The following is an 18,534-nucleotide window of genomic DNA, read 5'->3' on the forward strand; positions in this document are numbered from 1 at the left end:
ATTTATATTAGTGAGAATAAATTCAGTTGAAAAATCCATAGCTGTTGCAGATTAGACAAAATAAACATGTCTGCCTGTGGCTTTTTCAAAAAGAAATTCCATATATTTTACTACTCATGTATTAGAGAATGCAATAATGATACCTGCAGACTGATAGTAACCTTATGACCAATATGCCTGTCTCTACATGTCAGATCTATCATCTGGAACATGTCCTCCCTCCTGGTTACTCTGACATAGATTTCCCACAGAAATCTTCTTCAGTATCTGCAGCTCCAAGTCTGCACTAGGGCAGGTATCCAGTCAAATACTGCTAACCACTGGGGTCTACCCCAGGGAAACCATCAGGAAAAGGGCACATCTCTGCATCCAGTTTATATGCAGGAGATTCATATCAAAGTATCCCTGAGACTTAAGGGAAATTGTGCAAGGTTTACTGCAGTTCTAGAAGCCAGAAACCTTTTCTAGGCTAGAAAGCTGGAGTAGAAGGAGCTACTTATTTTTCAAGAATCACTTTGCAGCAGGTTTTTTTCCCCCAGGTTATTTTGTCCATACTTGGTAGATCTGATGGTTCCCTTTTTAAAGTTACCGTGTGATAGATAAGTGTTTCACATTCTAAGAAAAGGGTGTTAACATTAAACAAAGAATAGCAAGCTTGTTTTCCAGAAAAGGTGGATGGTTTCAGTCCCTTCCTTTGACACCAGGTCCCTTTTTGTTTCCATTCCTATACAGCATCTCCAAAGACATGCTCTTCCAATTGGGCTCAAGTGATAACAGTACCTAAATAAGGCTGCTTGCAGGTAAATTTGGGATGATATGGAGGTCTGGAAAAGCATGCAGAAGCCCTGACAGGCTGCCTCTTCTCCCACAACTGACTAGGTTGAGTAAAGTGCAGCACCAGAATGATAATCCAAAAATATGGTGTTGAAGATCTTACAGTCATTCTCACTGCAAAATGTATTTTGATGAAGCAGACTAATTTTTGCACTTCCATGGTACTTCACTGCTGTTTCTTCTTTCCTTGTAGTACTTAGTGGTAAATCGAAATGATACAAATGATATGCAGGGTGATTTCTTCCTGCTATTTTCCTCTGTGGGTGTCAATATATGTTCTAGATCTTCAGAACAGGAAAAAATAAAAAGTGACCTTCTTCAATTCAACGAAGAATACAGAAAAGAAAAAGTGTAAAAAGAAAAAAGAAAAAAGGAGAAGAAAAAGAAAAAAATGGAAAAGGAAAAGACGAAATCTAAGAGACAGACATAAACAAAACCACAGTAAAAGGAGGGGAAAAATGCCAGGAGTAGTATTTAAAATGTATGAAATTTCTAGCTTTTGTTAAATAGGGAAACAGGTGAATTAGGAAAAAGATTTGTTAGATCAGAAAGTTGAATTAGTCTATCCATCAGTTATGCCAAATGGTTAGAGATTTTGTTGGTTGTTTTTGTGGTTTTGTTTTGTTTTGTTTTTCCCTGCATTCTGATCATATTTCTGCAACTTAACAACTATATTGAATACAGTTTAAAAATACAGAATGGTCATTATTTCTTAAAGGCTGCCTTGACAGGTGATACAAACTTGGAATATTTATTTTCCAGTCTGTATGAGAACACCTAGAAAGTAGAGACAGTTCTCTCTGGGCAGAGATATCTGCAGTTCTTTTCTTCTTCATAGTTTGAGATTGTTGATTTGAGCAGTTCAATGCAGTTTCACAGTGACATTTTGGCCAATGAATATGAAGGAAAGTGTGGCTATTACACAAAATCAGCATAGCAACTGCAGTCCTTAAGATATAATAGGACTGCTTTTAAGTAGGTTGTATAGCTTATCTGGGAGCCTGTCTCCAAACATGCAGATCGACTGATCATACCTGCATAAACTCCTTTGCTCCTGTACATTACTACATGTCCATAAAGTTCAGTGTCCTTGTTTTGTGGTTTAATCCAGCAGGGAGCTCAGCACCACACAGCTCGCTCCCTGCCCCTCCCTAGTGGGATGGGGGAGAGAATCAGAAGAAAAAAATAATAATATAAAAACTTGTCAGTTGAGATAGAGTTTAATAAGATAGAAAAGGAAGGGAAAATAATATGCAACATACAACATATAATGTATATAATTAATATATAGAACAAGGGATGCACAGTGCGATTGCTCACCACCCACCAAACAATGCCCAGCCAGACCCTGGGCAGTGGTTCCCCCCCAGCCATCCCTCCCAGTTTTATTGTCCCTTGTAATGTCATATGGTATGGGATAGACCTTTGGCCAGTTCGAGTCAGCTGTCCTGGTTCTGTCCCCTCACAGCTCCTTGTGCACCCCCAGCTTCACTGGCAGGGCAGCATGAGAAGCTGAAAAGTCCTTGGCTTAGGGTAAGCCCTGCTCTGCAACATCTATAATATCTGCATGTTGTCAGCATCATATTTCCCCTAAATCCAAAACACAGGACATATCAGCCACTGTAAAGAAAATTAACTCTTTCCCAACTAAACCCAGGATGCTTTTCTTCAATTATCAGGACAACAATTTATTATTATTATCTATTAGGCATCCCCTATGTATGAATGAGAGGTCCTTCTTAAAACAAATAAAGGAGGTTCTCAGTCTGGTGGCTGAGTGAACTAACTAATCTTGAGTTGCCAGTCAGATAGTAGTTCATAAACTACTTAGAAATGAGGATAAGTTGCTAGACTTTGCAAAAGTTTTATAGTGACACTGAGTCACTACAATGAGTGGACAGTAAATGATATCTGGTACCTGAAACCAGCACAGCTATCAATTTCTAACAATGACACATGCTACTGAGAAATAGTTCTAGGAATATTTTCATGTTGCTTTCAGAAGCTGCAAATAATGAAGCATTTTAAACTCTGAACAGTATAGTGAGACTAACTTTCTGTAGCAAAAACACACAATATCAAAGTAATATGATCCTTTCAATATAATTAATAGTCCTCTATAACATTTGTTTAGGATTTTGAAAAAAACTCATAATGAAGAAGACAAAAATGAAAGTGTGATGATTAAAAAAGATAGGTATTTAGTTATATTTTAAAATTAACTGTCTTATTGAACAATTACTACCTAATTATTAATATCACAACTCTTGACCTTGAGAAGACACTCACTTTCATTTAAATCCACTGCCCTACTTGTACTGCTTTTTGTTTCTCTCAAAACAATGAAGATTTCTTATTAAAATATTTGGCTCAATGGGAATGCTTTCTCCTCTGACAGAGGTATTTATAGCATACACTGAAGAACAGATATTAATTTACTCATTTTGCATTATCTGGTCATAGTACTTGCTTTTCAGTGATACAAGATAACAATACATGGTGAAAACAATCTTCTCTTCAGACCCATCAGCCCCAGATTTCTCTGTATTAGGATATAGAACAGAGCAAAAAAATATACAGCTTTAATAAAATTTATGACTTGAACAAAAAAAAAAAAAAAAAAAAAAAGATAATTGGAGAGGAGGAAAGGGATGAGAGTAAATTACTGGTCTTCAATAAATTTTGGAAGTGAAATCCATTTGGTTTTCATGAAATCTCTAATCTAAGTGTACAACCAGGGAATTCTTGAGAGTTGATCTTTGTGAAAGAAGGGCCAAGCACTGGATTGGCAGAGATGTTGTAGAACTGACACAATAGCTGAAATACAATAATGTGGGTACCTTGGGAGGTTTTCAGTCTACTTTGTTGTGCAATGTAGTCTTCAGTCTGAAAAATGTGTATGCAGATCTCCCACCAGTTAGGAAATTACTTCTAGTCTGTGCAGTGAGAAAAATACTGCCAATATTATACTACCATTATAATCTTGCTTGGCATGCTGGTTGGATGGCTGCGTATTTAAAAACTAAGGAGACATTTCCTCTCAGAAATGTCTTTTATCCATGGCACTGTTTCAAATGTTACACAGACAGATTTTTTTAAATTCATTTTTAGTCTTGGCTTTGAGACAGACCTTTAGATATATCATTTCTTCTATTACTTTGCACTGTCCCTAGAGATCCCACAAGAAGAAAGAGAGAGTGATTGAAGAGAAGTTTCTACTATAAAAACTGGTGTTTCAGTTTGTCTGTGAGAGATATGAGTGGAGTGTCACATCACACTAAACATATACTTTAAAAAGGGAAAAAGAAAAAAAATGTTTGAATCCATCTGAAATGAAAAGGTTGTTTTTCTTTTACTTGCAATCCTTTGGGTATAGACCGAGTCCAAGAAACAATAAGGGGAAAGAATTGTTCTGGCCTTGACTTTGCAAGACTAATCATATGTATCTGTCTTCCACCAATGGAAAATTACTATCTACACACATATTTGTAGAACCTAAATTCCATTTCCTCTTACCCACCTCAAAAAGCAGAGAATATAGCACAAATAGCAGATGTTTTACTGCTATAGGACAACATGTCTGTTCCCAGAAAGGTACTTTTGAAGGAAAGCATTGACCGTATTCCAAATTTATTTTGCTACCATGATACCATTTAATGCTGGATACCCTTATATCTGTTTTCTAATAAAGTAAATGCAGTATAAAATAATTATCAAATAATTACAAATACGGTTCTATCATAATGCTCAGTCTTGTAAAAACAGGCATTGGATTCCTGATCAGTTGCCTAAAATTTAATTTAAAGTTTTAGATAGACACCAAAATTATAGAAGTTCTGAGAAATCCTTCAATTTCCCTGAAATCTATTTCTTTTACTGTACATGCAAATCCAGGAACTTTACAGCAAATAAATAAATAAATAAATAAATAAGTTATTTGCTCTTTTTTTCTATTATGTATAATATATGTGTTGCAGTTACTGACCTAATTGCACTACAGGCTCACCTTTTATGGAGGGGATATTGGGTTATTTATGTTTCTTTGTATGGTCAACACCTTTATCTGGAGGGCAGACTGAATTTACTCTTGCAGGCTACAGATACATCCATAAGTCAGATGTGCAAGAATAAAAAGCCATTGTTACTGAACTGAATAACATCTTCTGTAAAGTAAGTTTTTCTGTACTATATAAACATTTAAAAGGTAAAACTTTTCTTCAGTCTGAAGATAAATTTAATTCCAGTCTTCCAGATGTATAAAAGTGCCTAAACCAAACAGAATGATCATACGTGGACAACTTTTTCTACAATTAATATGATCTAATATTTTCCAGTGCAGCTGGTTATGTAAACATTTTCTAGGACTTCTTATCTTCCATTATACTATTGAAAACAACATTTTTCTTATTTCAACAGACTCCATACCATTCACATTAAGATAGATTCAAATGACATTGGAAGTGGGTACCTTTGGTGGGAATCCTCTAATTTAAAAATACATCAGAACCCATATATAAAAGTAGGTGCAAAACCTACATTGATGTAGATTTTAGATGACATGAGTGTAGCTCTTTGGCCAGCACATGCATAACTACATTATAAATTTTTGTCTTGGTTTTCTTTTCACATAGTGGTAGTATCAGGGCCTTAGAAACATTAGTTGGAAGGACTTCTGGAGGTCATCTTGCTCAGAGCAGGACTATTCCAACCACTAGATCGGTTCAGCTATGGTCATATGCAAGTCTTGAAAACAACCAGGAATGGAGGTTTCATAGGAAGGTTTCTGGGAAATTTAAGTGCTGTACTGTTCTGTTAAAAAGGTTTTTCCTAACATCCAGTCTGACCTTCAAAGCAGAAATTTCTGGTTACTGCCCCTTTTACATTATTTGTTCCCTACAGGTTCTCTCATCTTTCTCACCTCCACTCAACTAATAGTAGGCTGCTATCCTACTGCCCCTTAACATCTCTTTTCCTGACTAAACAAACCCAGCTCCTCCATCCTTTCCTTGTAGACTACATGTGCAGTGTTAGCCCTCCCCTTAACCTTCTCCAATTTCTCAACATCCATTTTCAACAGAGAACACTGGACTACTAAGTGAGTTTACAATTTCTCATTCACCTGGCTTAGATTTCATCATCCCAGTCTTACAGTAAGAATGTTGAAATTCTCCGCCTCCTCCTTGCATTTTTCAAAGACATATGCAACCACTGGCCTTTTATCAGTCAGTAGGAACCCCTTCTGAGCACCAGAGATTTTCTTAAGGGATAGATAAATCCCTCACCATCACTTCAGCCAACTCCCTCAATACCCCCCAAGTGTATCCCATCCAGTCCTACAGAGCTGAAGATATTCACCTGCTGCAAATAGTCCCTTAGAGCTTTTTGCTCCCCAGCTGTTTTTTTACTTCTTTCTGACACAGCTGTCTTGATAGAAACAGAGTTCCAGGAGAAGGCTCTGCCTGCAAGGACTGAGACAGAAAAGATATGCTGAGTACTTCAGCTTGCTAGTTTGCTCAGTGACATGGTGCTCACCCTCCAGATGTATGAAAGCCCCCTGTGTGGACAAGAAATGTCTGTTTAAGATTCATCCACCACCTTCTCTACTCCAAGTGACCCATTACATATCTCCACCACAATATACCAAAGTTAGTCCCATCTCACCCCCAACTTCTGGTTTCTTACTGGAACTTCTCAACATTCAAGGGTCTACCTAACAGGAGGTGCAATTAGCCCTAGTTTGCTTGCCATCCTGTCCATGCTAAACAGATCATTTCATTGATGCCTGTTCATGCAATCTGTCTTCCACCAGCACGCATCTCTTTGTAGCATTGATCCTAATTGTAAAAGCTAAGATATGTAGCCCAGGATTTCCCCAACACATTTCTCCTTTGTTGCTAGAACAACTAAATTTTAAGTGAAATAGCTGCAGGTCAAAATAGAGCCTTCCTCCTACTGCCAGAAGTCCCAAACTTCCAGTCTACTGAGGAAATGTCCTCCTCCTGATGCTGCTGCTGTGTTGCCCTTCTGTATCTTCCTCTCTGCCCTTGGGGTGTCTTCTGCCTTAGCAGACTCCCTTGAAGATCCTATCAGCAGTTCATCAGTTATCCTTGAGCAAGGCCTGCTCATTCCTCAGTGAGGATGTTTTGCTTGTTTTAAGGAACAGAAGGAAAGCAAGAAGTAGCAGAGACCTCTGTCTTTGGGTTTGCTTCTTTCATTTTTCGGTGTGCACTCTAGTACCCAGGAACACCTGTATACAATATGGATAAAATTTCCTAGTTTGTGCAGTATGGGAAGTCGGACTAGCTGACTTCAGTTACCTATACGCTTAAAATCCATGGTCTACAATAGTTCTCCTTGTCTTAAATTATTTGTGAAGCAGAATCCTCTTCCAGCTGTGAAGAACACAGAAGAAGGAGGTGTGTAGGAAGAAATTCAGCTGAAATTCTCCAGTGTAAGTCTAATCTTGTAGAGGAAGAGAGAGCATCAAATGCATATAGCCTCCTTTTTGGATCTGCAATGCTATCCAGCTGTGCCTGTAGAGAGGAAAAGCTAATGAGCTGATGTCCTACTGTGGGAATATGTCTCTTTAGATTTCATAGATCCCCCAGCAGAAGAGATATTTCTCTCTTTTTTGAGGTGAATCATACCTTTGAGTGTGCAGTTCTCATTTTTAACATGGTTTAGTGGAGAAAATAAACTGTATATATTCACTGCTGTGAAATAGTTTCTCTGCTCTCACAGAAATAAATCTTGTGACAAAGTGACACAGTTCTTCCTCAAAGGGATCAGAACAAGCAGATATATTCTTAGGAAAAGAGGTACCCTCAGGTGATCCATGTGGTAACCTGTACCTGCCACTGGACACAGCTTTCATGCTTTCAAAGGCGGCCACAAGAAACATCAAAGTAAACAGTTCTGGAATAATCTCCTGATGGAGACACCTGCCAATTGTTGGTTTGTGCTTTGAAGCATGTTTCTAATTTCTCTGCTATAACCCTCTAATTTTTGAAGGGACCCTACTAACATTTTTTTTTTCCTTGCTCTGCTAATTGAAATAATTAATTTTGTGGGCTAGCATTCATTTTGTTTAATATGTTCTCTTGGAAATCTTATCCACTTTATAATGTAAGTTACTAAAGTAAATAAGTGAAGTTACTGAAGTCTTTCATTATTTTTTCCTTTACAAACTAAATACTTCAAGCATTATCAACCTTTTCTGGAGCAAAATAAAGATCAGCGGTGTGTTTTCTGAGTTTAATTTTTATGCTTATGACTTAGAATAAGATTGCAGACATGTATCGATAGATAAGTCTTCCCTATACAGAAGTAGATTCCCTAATTTAGGGATTGCCCCTTAACTGAAATGAGCTTTTCCTGTCTATTTTAGATGTTAGAAGTACACGTAACAGTGAAAACATTAACAATAAATCATGCTCCTAATTTTCTTCTTGGGCAGTTCAGGAGGTTGATAGAGGCTATTAAATTTTATGGAACCTTAGCAGTGATTCAAATAGAATCAGTAAAAGTTGTCTTTTTTTCTCTAACATAACAGAGCCATACATTGGGAACATAAACAGAATGCCCCTAACAAGTGTGTGAGTAACCTGGAATCACTGGAATCAAGATGTATGTTGATTTACATCAGCTGAAGTCGGTAAACTTGAAACTGTATACCAGCAAATGGCCTATGAAATAAATACTATGCTTTATCAGGAAACTAAGGTCCTGATTCATAAAGCAATCTTCTCAAGGGCCACTGATTTGAACATTTAACTAAAGAGATAGAGGGATATGAGCTTATTCAGCAGTGTACTTCAAAAGAAAAAAAAAAAAAGAAGAAAAAAAAAAAAAAAAAAGTCCTGTATAATTCTTCTTTCTCTAAATCCTCCATAATTTCATCCATGGCCAAGAGATTTAAAATAGGATTATATCAGGCTTTATCCTGCAAGGCTTCCAATTAGTTTTTAAGGCAATATTCATATTTTTACTGTACCAGGAGAAGCAGAAAAACGTATGGATCATTAGGCCAGTAAAGCTGAGAGGAAAGTAGTTGCAGTTAGATTTTAGACAAGAAATGAATGCACCTATTATTCTCTGATTTTTATGCTTTGTGTTTATACTATATGTCACTGCCTCCATAATAATGAAAAACACTACTTTTTATAATTTTATCCTTTTCCAGTGTTAAATCTCTCATTGTTTGAAGTTAAATCTCACTGTTTGAAGAGAAGGAGCATTACAAGTGAGAGAACAAATAAAAGATCACATTACCTGTCTGGATTGTCTTATTGTGGGATTTATTTGAGACTCTCTGAAAGAGGCTACTACCTTTTAAGGAAACTTATAATAACACTCGCTCTGAAAATGTCTGTGATCATAAAGCGATCCCAATTTCTTCAGCATAATAGGAGGGTAGAAATCGTAACACCAGTTTTGACAGAAAACATTGCACTAACCTAATTAATTTAAAATTGATTAGGAACATTGATTAGTTAAATATAGGTTGGTAACTATATGTTATTCTGCTTAATACTCTAAAGTCATATGTATTCATTACTTTGCAATCTGGCATTTCTCTGTAGGAAACAACCCTGGTCTGCTGTACCCCAAGCCAACAGCCAGTGACCCCTATACGCTCTTCATAGGCCCATCTCTAGTTCAGTACCATTACAGTGAGTAGTCACTATGACACCAAGGATGCCAGGCTGAATTACATACACAAGAGTTTTACAAAACTAGGTCCCTGGTTAGTGTGCACTCAAGACACTGCCAGTTTTCACATGTAGTTTCTCACATTATGAAATGTCTTGCAGTTAATAAGAAACTTAGTAAGACAGTTTCTAACTAGGTTCATGCACATTCACAAACCTCTATGAGTAAAGTAGTCCAAGGCAACTACTTAAAAGGTCAGGTTTCAAATATAATGATTCAGCTTTCTCAAATTCTGTGGTTTTGGTCTTTAAAACATCAAAATCATATAAATCTTTTCCTTTTTCAGTCTGACCTTCAAAAGAATTTGATTTTTTGTAGGTACTTCTCTTTCTCTGTAGTACTATTTTGACAGCCATTCTGATCCCTTCAGTGCTGATCCTGCTACTTCTTTCTTTTGTATCTGCAGGTGTTGTCACCAGTTTTGTAAAGGAATTTCACTTTCACCTCATGGAATTCCCCAGTATGAAACAATCCACATAAAATGATGAAAACTAAAACCTCTGACAATTACTCCAATTACTGTAGAAAGAAAACCCAAACAAACAACACTTCACTATAATTATCTATAATTCTGTTGAAATTATATGCATTATAATAAAACTTTCAGCATAGGGTGTGCATACCTAATAATTCAGAAGAATTTATTCCCAGAGACCTCTCCCATTATTTATCAAGAGTGCGTGCATTTTCACATAAAAGTTTCATGAGTTTAATTTTAAAATATTCTTTGCATGCGAAGCCCGAATGTGTTACCATTTTCATTCAAGTGCTTTACTACGCATTCATAAACGGTCCACTATGCAGATAGATTCCAGTCAAGTGGCAGAATACACTGCTACTGAAGTAAGCCTACAAGTAATTCGACTCATCTACAAGTAGCTTAACTCATAGAAATATAATTTTGCTAGAAAATGCCCTAGGAAAGGAGCAAATTGATCCAGGTTCCAAGATATACTCTTCAGTTTGCCTAACTTACCAGCTCTGTGGAAGGTTTGAGAAACATATATCAAAGCCAAGATTTCTCTCTTTTCTGGCAGTCCACACAAGAAAGAAAGTTAGTGAAGTCAGTTATTGTAGGCCAAAATAATGCATTCAAGAACTTAATCCAGTGCAGATTGGAATGGTTCCTTATGTTGATTTTCTCCCTTGCAGATCATGGGCATTGTAAAACCTTCGTGCCCCTGCCGTCCTTTGATCTCCCTCCTTGCCATTTGTCATGAATCAGAGACAAACATATTTGTCAGAGAGTTCCCCTCTTAGCTTCTATGAGCACAGGTAAAATATCAGGTTATTTGAAATAATGCTTAGGATGACAGCAAAGCATGTCAAGCATCCAGAGTCCTTACATGACATGGAAAAACTCATGGAGTCTTTTTTTTTCACCAGTGGTCCAGGGAGAGAGCAAATTAAGCCAAGCTACAACTTATACTCTTCAGTAAAATGGCCATAAATATGCTGCTGTTTTGTTTTGTTTTGAATATGGTGTTTGACGCCATTCTTCAGAGAACAGTTTAAAATATCAGATGTAAGCCTACATGTTGTTCAGTGGATTAGCTGTTCTATCTTATTGGCTGCTCACTCTTTAAAAGTCACATAATCATACAATCTTATTTATATATGACCTGGAGGGATATTCTGAGGTTTGTGAGTCTCTCTTTTTTTTTTCACAAATTACACAGGTAAGAGCAAGAACCAATTTTACAGAAGAAATCTGTAGCAGCTGTTCATAACAGCAAGCACAGGGATACTTCCTGCCTTCACTGAATAGTCTCATAAATAAAGTTTAAAATAACAGATCCTGCTATGAAGCAAACCCAAAATCACATTCTTCTGAAATTTTTGACATCTGTATTTTCCCCAGAGTGATTACAGATCATATCTGGAATGAGATGTAGGAGAAATAAGTAAGTCTTCACTATAAATTAAATAATGCTGACCCCTGGTAAAATGGTGAGACCCAGCTGTCCTAGTCTCCTACCCACTTGTTACCTCAATTATTACAAGACACCTTTGGGAGCCAGTAAGAATACACTTCAAGATGCATTTGATTCATTTCCTTGTACCAAGTACCCTTTCCTCCCTAATTAGTTTTGGTAAACAGTGGCAGTCATTATTTATTTCCCTATAAAACTATAGTTAATTTATTCTCTAATTTATCTTCAAATATGGATAAACAGCACTGAGGTACTATAGTCAAATGAACCAGACATATATGAATGTCTAAACCAGGAAAATGACAACACATATATCAGTGGGCTTTAATTTCCTACGATAACAAGATTTTTTTTCTTCCCAGGAATTACACCGATAGCTTTCTTCTAGAAAAGCCAAAAACTTAATTGGTTTAAGCTACATTTTAACATTTATTTTTCTCATTAGCGGATAACCATAAAACCACTACTGTATTCAGCAATAAGTTTCTCTTCACAAGTTAAGAGAAATTAGATGCTGGATTTCAACCTGCATATTTTTGCTTTGAGATAAAATTAGAACATCTAAGCTTTGATAAATCTGTGAAAATAGTGAGGTGGTTTCTTTTTTTAACTTTCCAGCAGATTCAAGGAAACATTTCAAAATTATATAAAGCAGCACTTAGAAGAATGAAAATATTTTTGACTAATTGAAATCATTCTGGACTGAGATGTTAATAGTCATGACAATTTCTGTAGCTTCCATTTCAGGCTTTCAGAAGGATTAGTTTAACAAAAACAACAAAGATGCAGGAAGACAAAGCTAGATTTTAGGGGTAAGTAGGTCCCAAGTAGCACTCATAAAACACAAAGCAATTTGATGCTCTAAACATAGTGGGCTTATTTTTTCACTTGCATCAGCAGAGGGAGATTTCTCTTTTTCAGGACATGGAAGTATGGCTTCCAAGGCTCACAAGAGCACCCTGATTCTTGAGGTCTAGGATTTTCTGAGATGGGGCTCAAGTTGCTTTGGGTACAGAATAAGAATTTGTAAGGCACTAGGTTGAGGTTCTTGGTAAAGATTACAACTGAGCCTGATTTCCCACAGCCTACTGGAAGGGTATTAATCTGGTGGCTGTAAAATAGAAGGGATTAGTCTTAATACTGCAAACAGCTTCTGTTGTATCACAGTCTTGGTAAGTGCAAAGAACCAGCAAAGATGATTCATGAGAAGAAAGAAGGAAAAAAAAAAAAAAAAAAAAAAAAAAAAAAAAAAAAAAAAAAAAGAGGATTTTTATTGCCAAGTTTTTATTTTAAGATGCTATGTGGAGAAATCATATATCTTCCATTCATTGTAAATAGTTTGGAGCATTCCTTGGTTGGTGAGAATGAAAGGAAGCTATGCACATTTAGATTTGATACTTTCAATGTTCTGATGCTGCAGGAGGTGATGCTGGCTGCAAAGGTAAAGGGCAAATAAGGAAGAAGCAATGGTCTAGGAAATTTTATTACATTGACCTTTTCAAAGACAGAAAAAAAATGATTTTTTTTTTAAGCAAATTGGAAACATATTAAATTCTAAGTAAAATCTGATGCTACAGTGTGCTGAGAACTCTTCTGTGGCAAAATCTGAGACTAAAACTCAAAATGCAGACAATTAGAGACATTAAGTTAATGTTCTCATTTAGAAGGCTATATTTATGTGTTAGTAAATGAAGGGCAAGAGTTAACTAAAAGTAACAGAACTGAGATTTGGAGAGGGAGGGGGGAAACAATATTTGACATAAACTTCCATTTTAGGGTAACATGAACTTTCTTTGTTGATATGCAGGTATTTCATTTTGTTTTCAAGTAATCTTTTCTAATGTCCTTTTCTTTACAGATATCATGTGAAATCTGTGCAGTCATAATAAAAATTGCTTTATTTTTCTGAAGTTTATGAAAGATTACAAAAAGGTTTCCATTGGCTTTATAATTATGATCATAAATTTAGGGTGTAATCTTTTCCATCATAAAAGAAAAAAGTATGTGTAACACTGACTACTTGGATCTTGAAACCTTGATGCTGCTATTCTTAACATGCATTTAATCATACCATCCAAGGAAATTTCAGCTAGAGTACCTGTACTTAAGATTGCAAACAGCTTTTGTTTTGTTTTGTTTTCCCGTGTTTAGTAAATTTCACTGCATTTCAAGGAACTATTCCACATTAGTAGAAAGAATCTATTTAATTTTCCAACAACAAAGAACACCTATGCAGTTTCTAACTTTCTTTAAAGCTGCTACCACACGTTTCATCTCAAGCTAATATGGGGCAGAAAGTGGCTTTTTGCAGATGAGCCACCTGTCCCAATGCAGGCATCCTCAGGAGAGCTCCAGCAAGTGAGGACTATGAGCTCCTCACTTTGAAGTTTATTCTTTCAGGTCACTTATGTTCTCTTGAAAAGCCCACCCTATAGTTTATTACCTGCAATCTCTGGTAACCATAAACAGAGTACTCTCCATACCATAACATGTTAAAAGATATAGGTTAATAATAATAAAATACACTATATGCTACTGAAATACAATACCTGAAATACAATAAACCCTTCATCTTGCATAGGCATTTAATCAGAGAAAAGTCTGTAAATAAATGATTTATTCATGAAGCCAGTGTATTGACTTCCACCACACAGGTGTTGTAAAATACAACTAACGAAATGATGCAGAAATGGTAATGCAGAAAAGAGAGTATTTAACTGCAGACAAATCCCAAGACAACACTCTGATAGTTTTAAAGGTGTTCAAAGTATTTTATATCACTATAAAACTGCTGCACAGCATAAGGTATTTCTTTGGCTACAGTGAACCATGAATAATATTGCAGAAATGCTTAATTTCATTTAATAGCATTGAGATGTGCATTTCATATAGGAAATAGTCTGACTGCTTAGGAAATTTGATTCACAGCAATCCCCAGTGAATGGTCAAATAATGTATTGTGAATAAAACCCATTGTAAATTTGGCCATTTCTCATAGAATAATTACCCATGAATAACTTTTTTCATTATTCAGCTAGCTCTAGACCACAGTATATTTATTTCTAAGGAAGGTATTAAATGATTTGAGAAACTTTTGAGTGGAAAGTTATACAGTTTCACTTAAACTTTGCACAGACATAGGGATACTGTTGTGTTCAAATACTGAATTGTATCATATATAGACCACACATGTAGCAGAGAAAATCCCATAAATTTTTTCAGACTATTAAAAAAGGAAAAAAAGACTATTAAAAAAATTTTCAGACTATTAAAAAATAGGAAAAGTTTTGTGTCAAAAAAAAAATCACAATAGCTAAGTGAATTAAATTCTAAATGAATAGAAATTTTGGACCAAATTCTCTGATAGTGACCAATAGTGTTCTGCATACAAATTTTGTATTGCATAAGGTGTCCAGTCATTAGATGTTGTGCTGTGTCAATGCCTTTATTATCAGTTCTGCATTTCAAGTCTCATTAATATTTGGTGTTGTAATTGAAAAGGATGTACTGTGGGGGCAAAAAGTGTTTCTATCCTACATTCAAATGAAACCAAGAAAAGCTTTCTGTAGAATACAGTGAGAGTTGGCAGGCCCCTTCATCTCTGCGTTCTCTGAGAATAGGCAAAGCCTCACTGCATTCAGAGTAGGAATTATCTATGTTGGCCTTGATAATAGTGGGAAGAGGCCTTAACAATCATTTAGTTCCAAACTCCCTGCCATGGGCAGGGACACCTCCCACTAGATCAGATTGCTCGAAGTCATTCATGTCTTAATCTTTTCAAACTACATTACCAGAAACCTAGTGATAAATGGCAGTTTTCAAACCATAATGACATTAACATGAATTTCACTTCATAGCAGGTAAATATTCTCCCTTCTGATTTCAGATCAGGAACATTGGAAACTCAAATTATTTAGAGACTACTTCAAATATAGAAAGAAACAAGCATGTTCATATTTATAATTTTGTTTCTTCAAATGAGAGTGTCAGTTCTTGCCTCTTGACAACAAATGTATTTTATCACCATGCTTATCAGGGCTACAGAATATTTATTAAGACACGTTTTGTTCCTCTAATTCTGTCCACAAGGCACACGGTTATAGGACTAGAAGAATTGGAGTAAACATTTCTTCCTGCATTTATGGGCTTGTAGTTGACACTTCAATTTCTCTAGAATGTTGTCAACACCACACAGTGCAACAAGGATCATTAGGACAAAGAAAATAAGATGAACTGACAGAGGGTGGCAAACCATCTGAAATTTTAACTGAATGCTGCCTAAGCCAATTTGCAAAGTTCACTGAAGCTGTGAGGTCGTCTGTTGTTTTGCTCAACACAATCTTCACTGTATATGCTAAAAAATTCTGCTCTTCACTAGATAAAATTACTTACATGGGCTTTGATGTAATTGATAAAAGGAAACTAATGGTGTGTTGCATAACTGTGAATTACGGAATGTAGCTGTTAAAAGAGCAAGTGTTCCCAGACATGCTGCAGTTTCTCTAGGAAAATATCACAGGCGTTCCTCATTTATTCAATTTCTTGGTCGTAATCTTAAGTCTGTTTGAGGATCAGGCTTGATAATGTACTGAACATTTTCTGTGACCATTAAGAAAAAGCTGGAGGATGTTAGTTTAACATCAGTGCCAGGGAAGCTCATGGAGCAGATTATCTTGGGTGTCATCATGCGGCAGTTGAAGGGCAAGCAGGCGATCAGGCCCAGTCAGCATGGGTTTATGAAGGGCAGGTCCTGCTTGACAAACCTGATCTCCTTCTATGACAAAGTGAAATGCTTAGTGGATGAGGGAAAGGCTGTGGACGTGGTCTACCTTGGCTTCAGTAAGGCATTTGACACCGTTCCCCACAGCATTCTCCTCAGGAAACTGGCTGCTCATGGCTTGGACTGGCGTACACTTCGTTGGGTGAAGAGCTGGCTGGATGGCCGGGCCCAGAGAGTTGTGGTGAATGGAGTCAAACCCAGTTGGAGGCCGGTCACTAGTGGAGTCCCCCAGGGCTTGGTACTGGGACCAGTCCTCTTTAACATCTTCATCGATGATCTGGATGAGGGGATCAAGTGAACCCTCAGCAAATTTGCAGACAACACCAAGTTAGGTGCGTGTGTCGATCTGCTTGAGGGTAGGAAGGCTCTGCAGGAAGATCTTGATAGGCTGGACCGATGGGCTGAGGCCAACTGCATGAAGTTCAACAAGGCCAAGTGCCGGGTCCTGCACCTGGGGCACAACAACCCCAAACAGAGCTACAGGCTGGGAGATGTGTGGTTAGAAAGCTGCCTGGCAGAGAAGGACCTGGGAGTAGTGGTTGACAGTCGGCTGAATATGAGCCAGCATTGTGCTCAGGTGGCCAAGAAGGTCAGCAGCATCCTGGCTTGCATAAGAAACAGCGTGGCCAGCAGGTCCAGGGAAGTGATTGTCCCCCTGTACTCAGCTCTGGTGAGGCCACACCTTGAGTACTGTGTTTAGTTTTGGGCCCCTCGCTACAAGAAGGACATGGAGGTGCTTGAGCAAGTCCAGAGAAGGGCTATGAAGCTGGTGAAGGGCCTGGAGAACAAGTCTTACGAGGAGCAGCTGAGGGAGCTGGGACTGTTTAGCCTGGAGAAGAGGAAGCTCAGGGGTGACCTTATTGCACTCTACAGGTACCTGAAAGGAGGCTGTAGCGAGGTGACAGTTGGTCTATTCTCCCACGTGCCTGGTGACAGGACGAGGGGGAATGGGCTAAAGTTGCGCCAGGGGAAGTTTAATATAGATATTAGGAAGAACTTCTTTACTGAACGGGTTGTTAGTCACTGGAATAGGCCGCCCAGGGAAGTGGTTGAGTCACCATCCCTGGAGGTCTTTAAAAGATGTTTAGATGTAGAGCTTAGGGATATGGTTTAGTGGAAGATTTGTTAGTGTTAGGTCAGAGGTTGGACTGGGTGATCTTGGAGGTCTCTTCCAACCTAGACTGTTCTGTGATTCTGTGATTCTGTGATTCTGTGATCTTGAGGTTTACTGAAAGAATACACTCATGCCATGATTCCTCGTAAAATACATATAAATACTACTTATGCATTTAGTAGTATGTGTACATAGGCTTAATAGAAAGACACATTCAGTGAGTTGTCTTTGCTCTGTTGTACCTTATATATTGCCAGAAGTTTTTTGGACTTTCTCTGAAACTCATTAGTTATTTCAATAGATTATAATGGATGTGTTCAAAAGATTGTTTAGGGTTTAACTGTTGGATTTTATTTTTAATGCTTCTCCCTACACAACAATAGAACAAAAATCTGTTGCTTGAGGTTTGGATTTTCATGTTTCTTTTTTTCTAATATCTCTATGTCATGTTCTTCTCTGCACAACAGTAGAAAAAGTTATTTTATGCTTCATTAGACTGTGTGACATATTCTTCTAAGATCTAATGGTCAGCAGTATTTTCAGCAAATTGTGCGTTACACATGACTGCAGTTTACGGGAAATTATAGAACAAGTAGGTATAGAAAATGACAGGTCTGATTATGAATATATTGACAAACTTTCTTTTCTGTTCACATGCCAGTCATAAGCGGACCTTGATTTTTCTGTACATAGTAGATATTCATAAGTATTTGCCAAATACCTTGGATAAATGATAAACTGACTTGCTGATATCTCTTTCTCCTGTATGCTTATGATTGATCACCTAAGCCCAATTATATTATTTCTACTTCCCACTTTGAGAAGGGAAAGGTTTTAACTGAGGAACAAACACCAGTGCCACTTCTTGCTCATGATTATGTAGTATGTTTTCAAATTAAGTATATACTGTGCATTAATATACATATCTCCCTTTTGTTGTGCCCATTTTTTTTAATACTTCTCATGTTGCCCTTCTACAAATTCTCAGTGCAGAATCCTGCCAGTAAAATCTTTAATAACAAAAAATCAAGTCAAATGTAATAGTAAATATAAAGGCTTATTAATATTTCCTTTTTAATCTCAAGTAGCAAACACCTGCATAGCAAAGGTGTTAAATATAATGATTTGTTTTAAAAAATAATAATAGTAATAATTTAAAA

The 18,534-nt window shown here is 36.9% G+C and overlaps 1 long non-coding RNA gene across 1 annotated transcript; it reads left to right on the forward strand.

Annotated features, from left to right (window-relative positions):
* The first annotated feature begins 746 nt into the window (after positions 1-746).
* On the forward strand, positions 747-10,168 carry LOC118162840. The gene is made up of 2 exons (XR_004748662.1): positions 747-800; positions 9,953-10,168. It is a non-coding gene; the product is annotated as an uncharacterized LOC118162840 (long non-coding RNA).
* Positions 10,169-18,534: the final 8,366 nt, after the last annotated feature.

This window comes from Oxyura jamaicensis, chromosome 2, assembly GCF_011077185.1.
Source record: "Oxyura jamaicensis isolate SHBP4307 breed ruddy duck chromosome 2, BPBGC_Ojam_1.0, whole genome shotgun sequence".
Lineage (NCBI taxonomy): Eukaryota > Metazoa > Chordata > Aves > Anseriformes > Anatidae > Oxyura > Oxyura jamaicensis.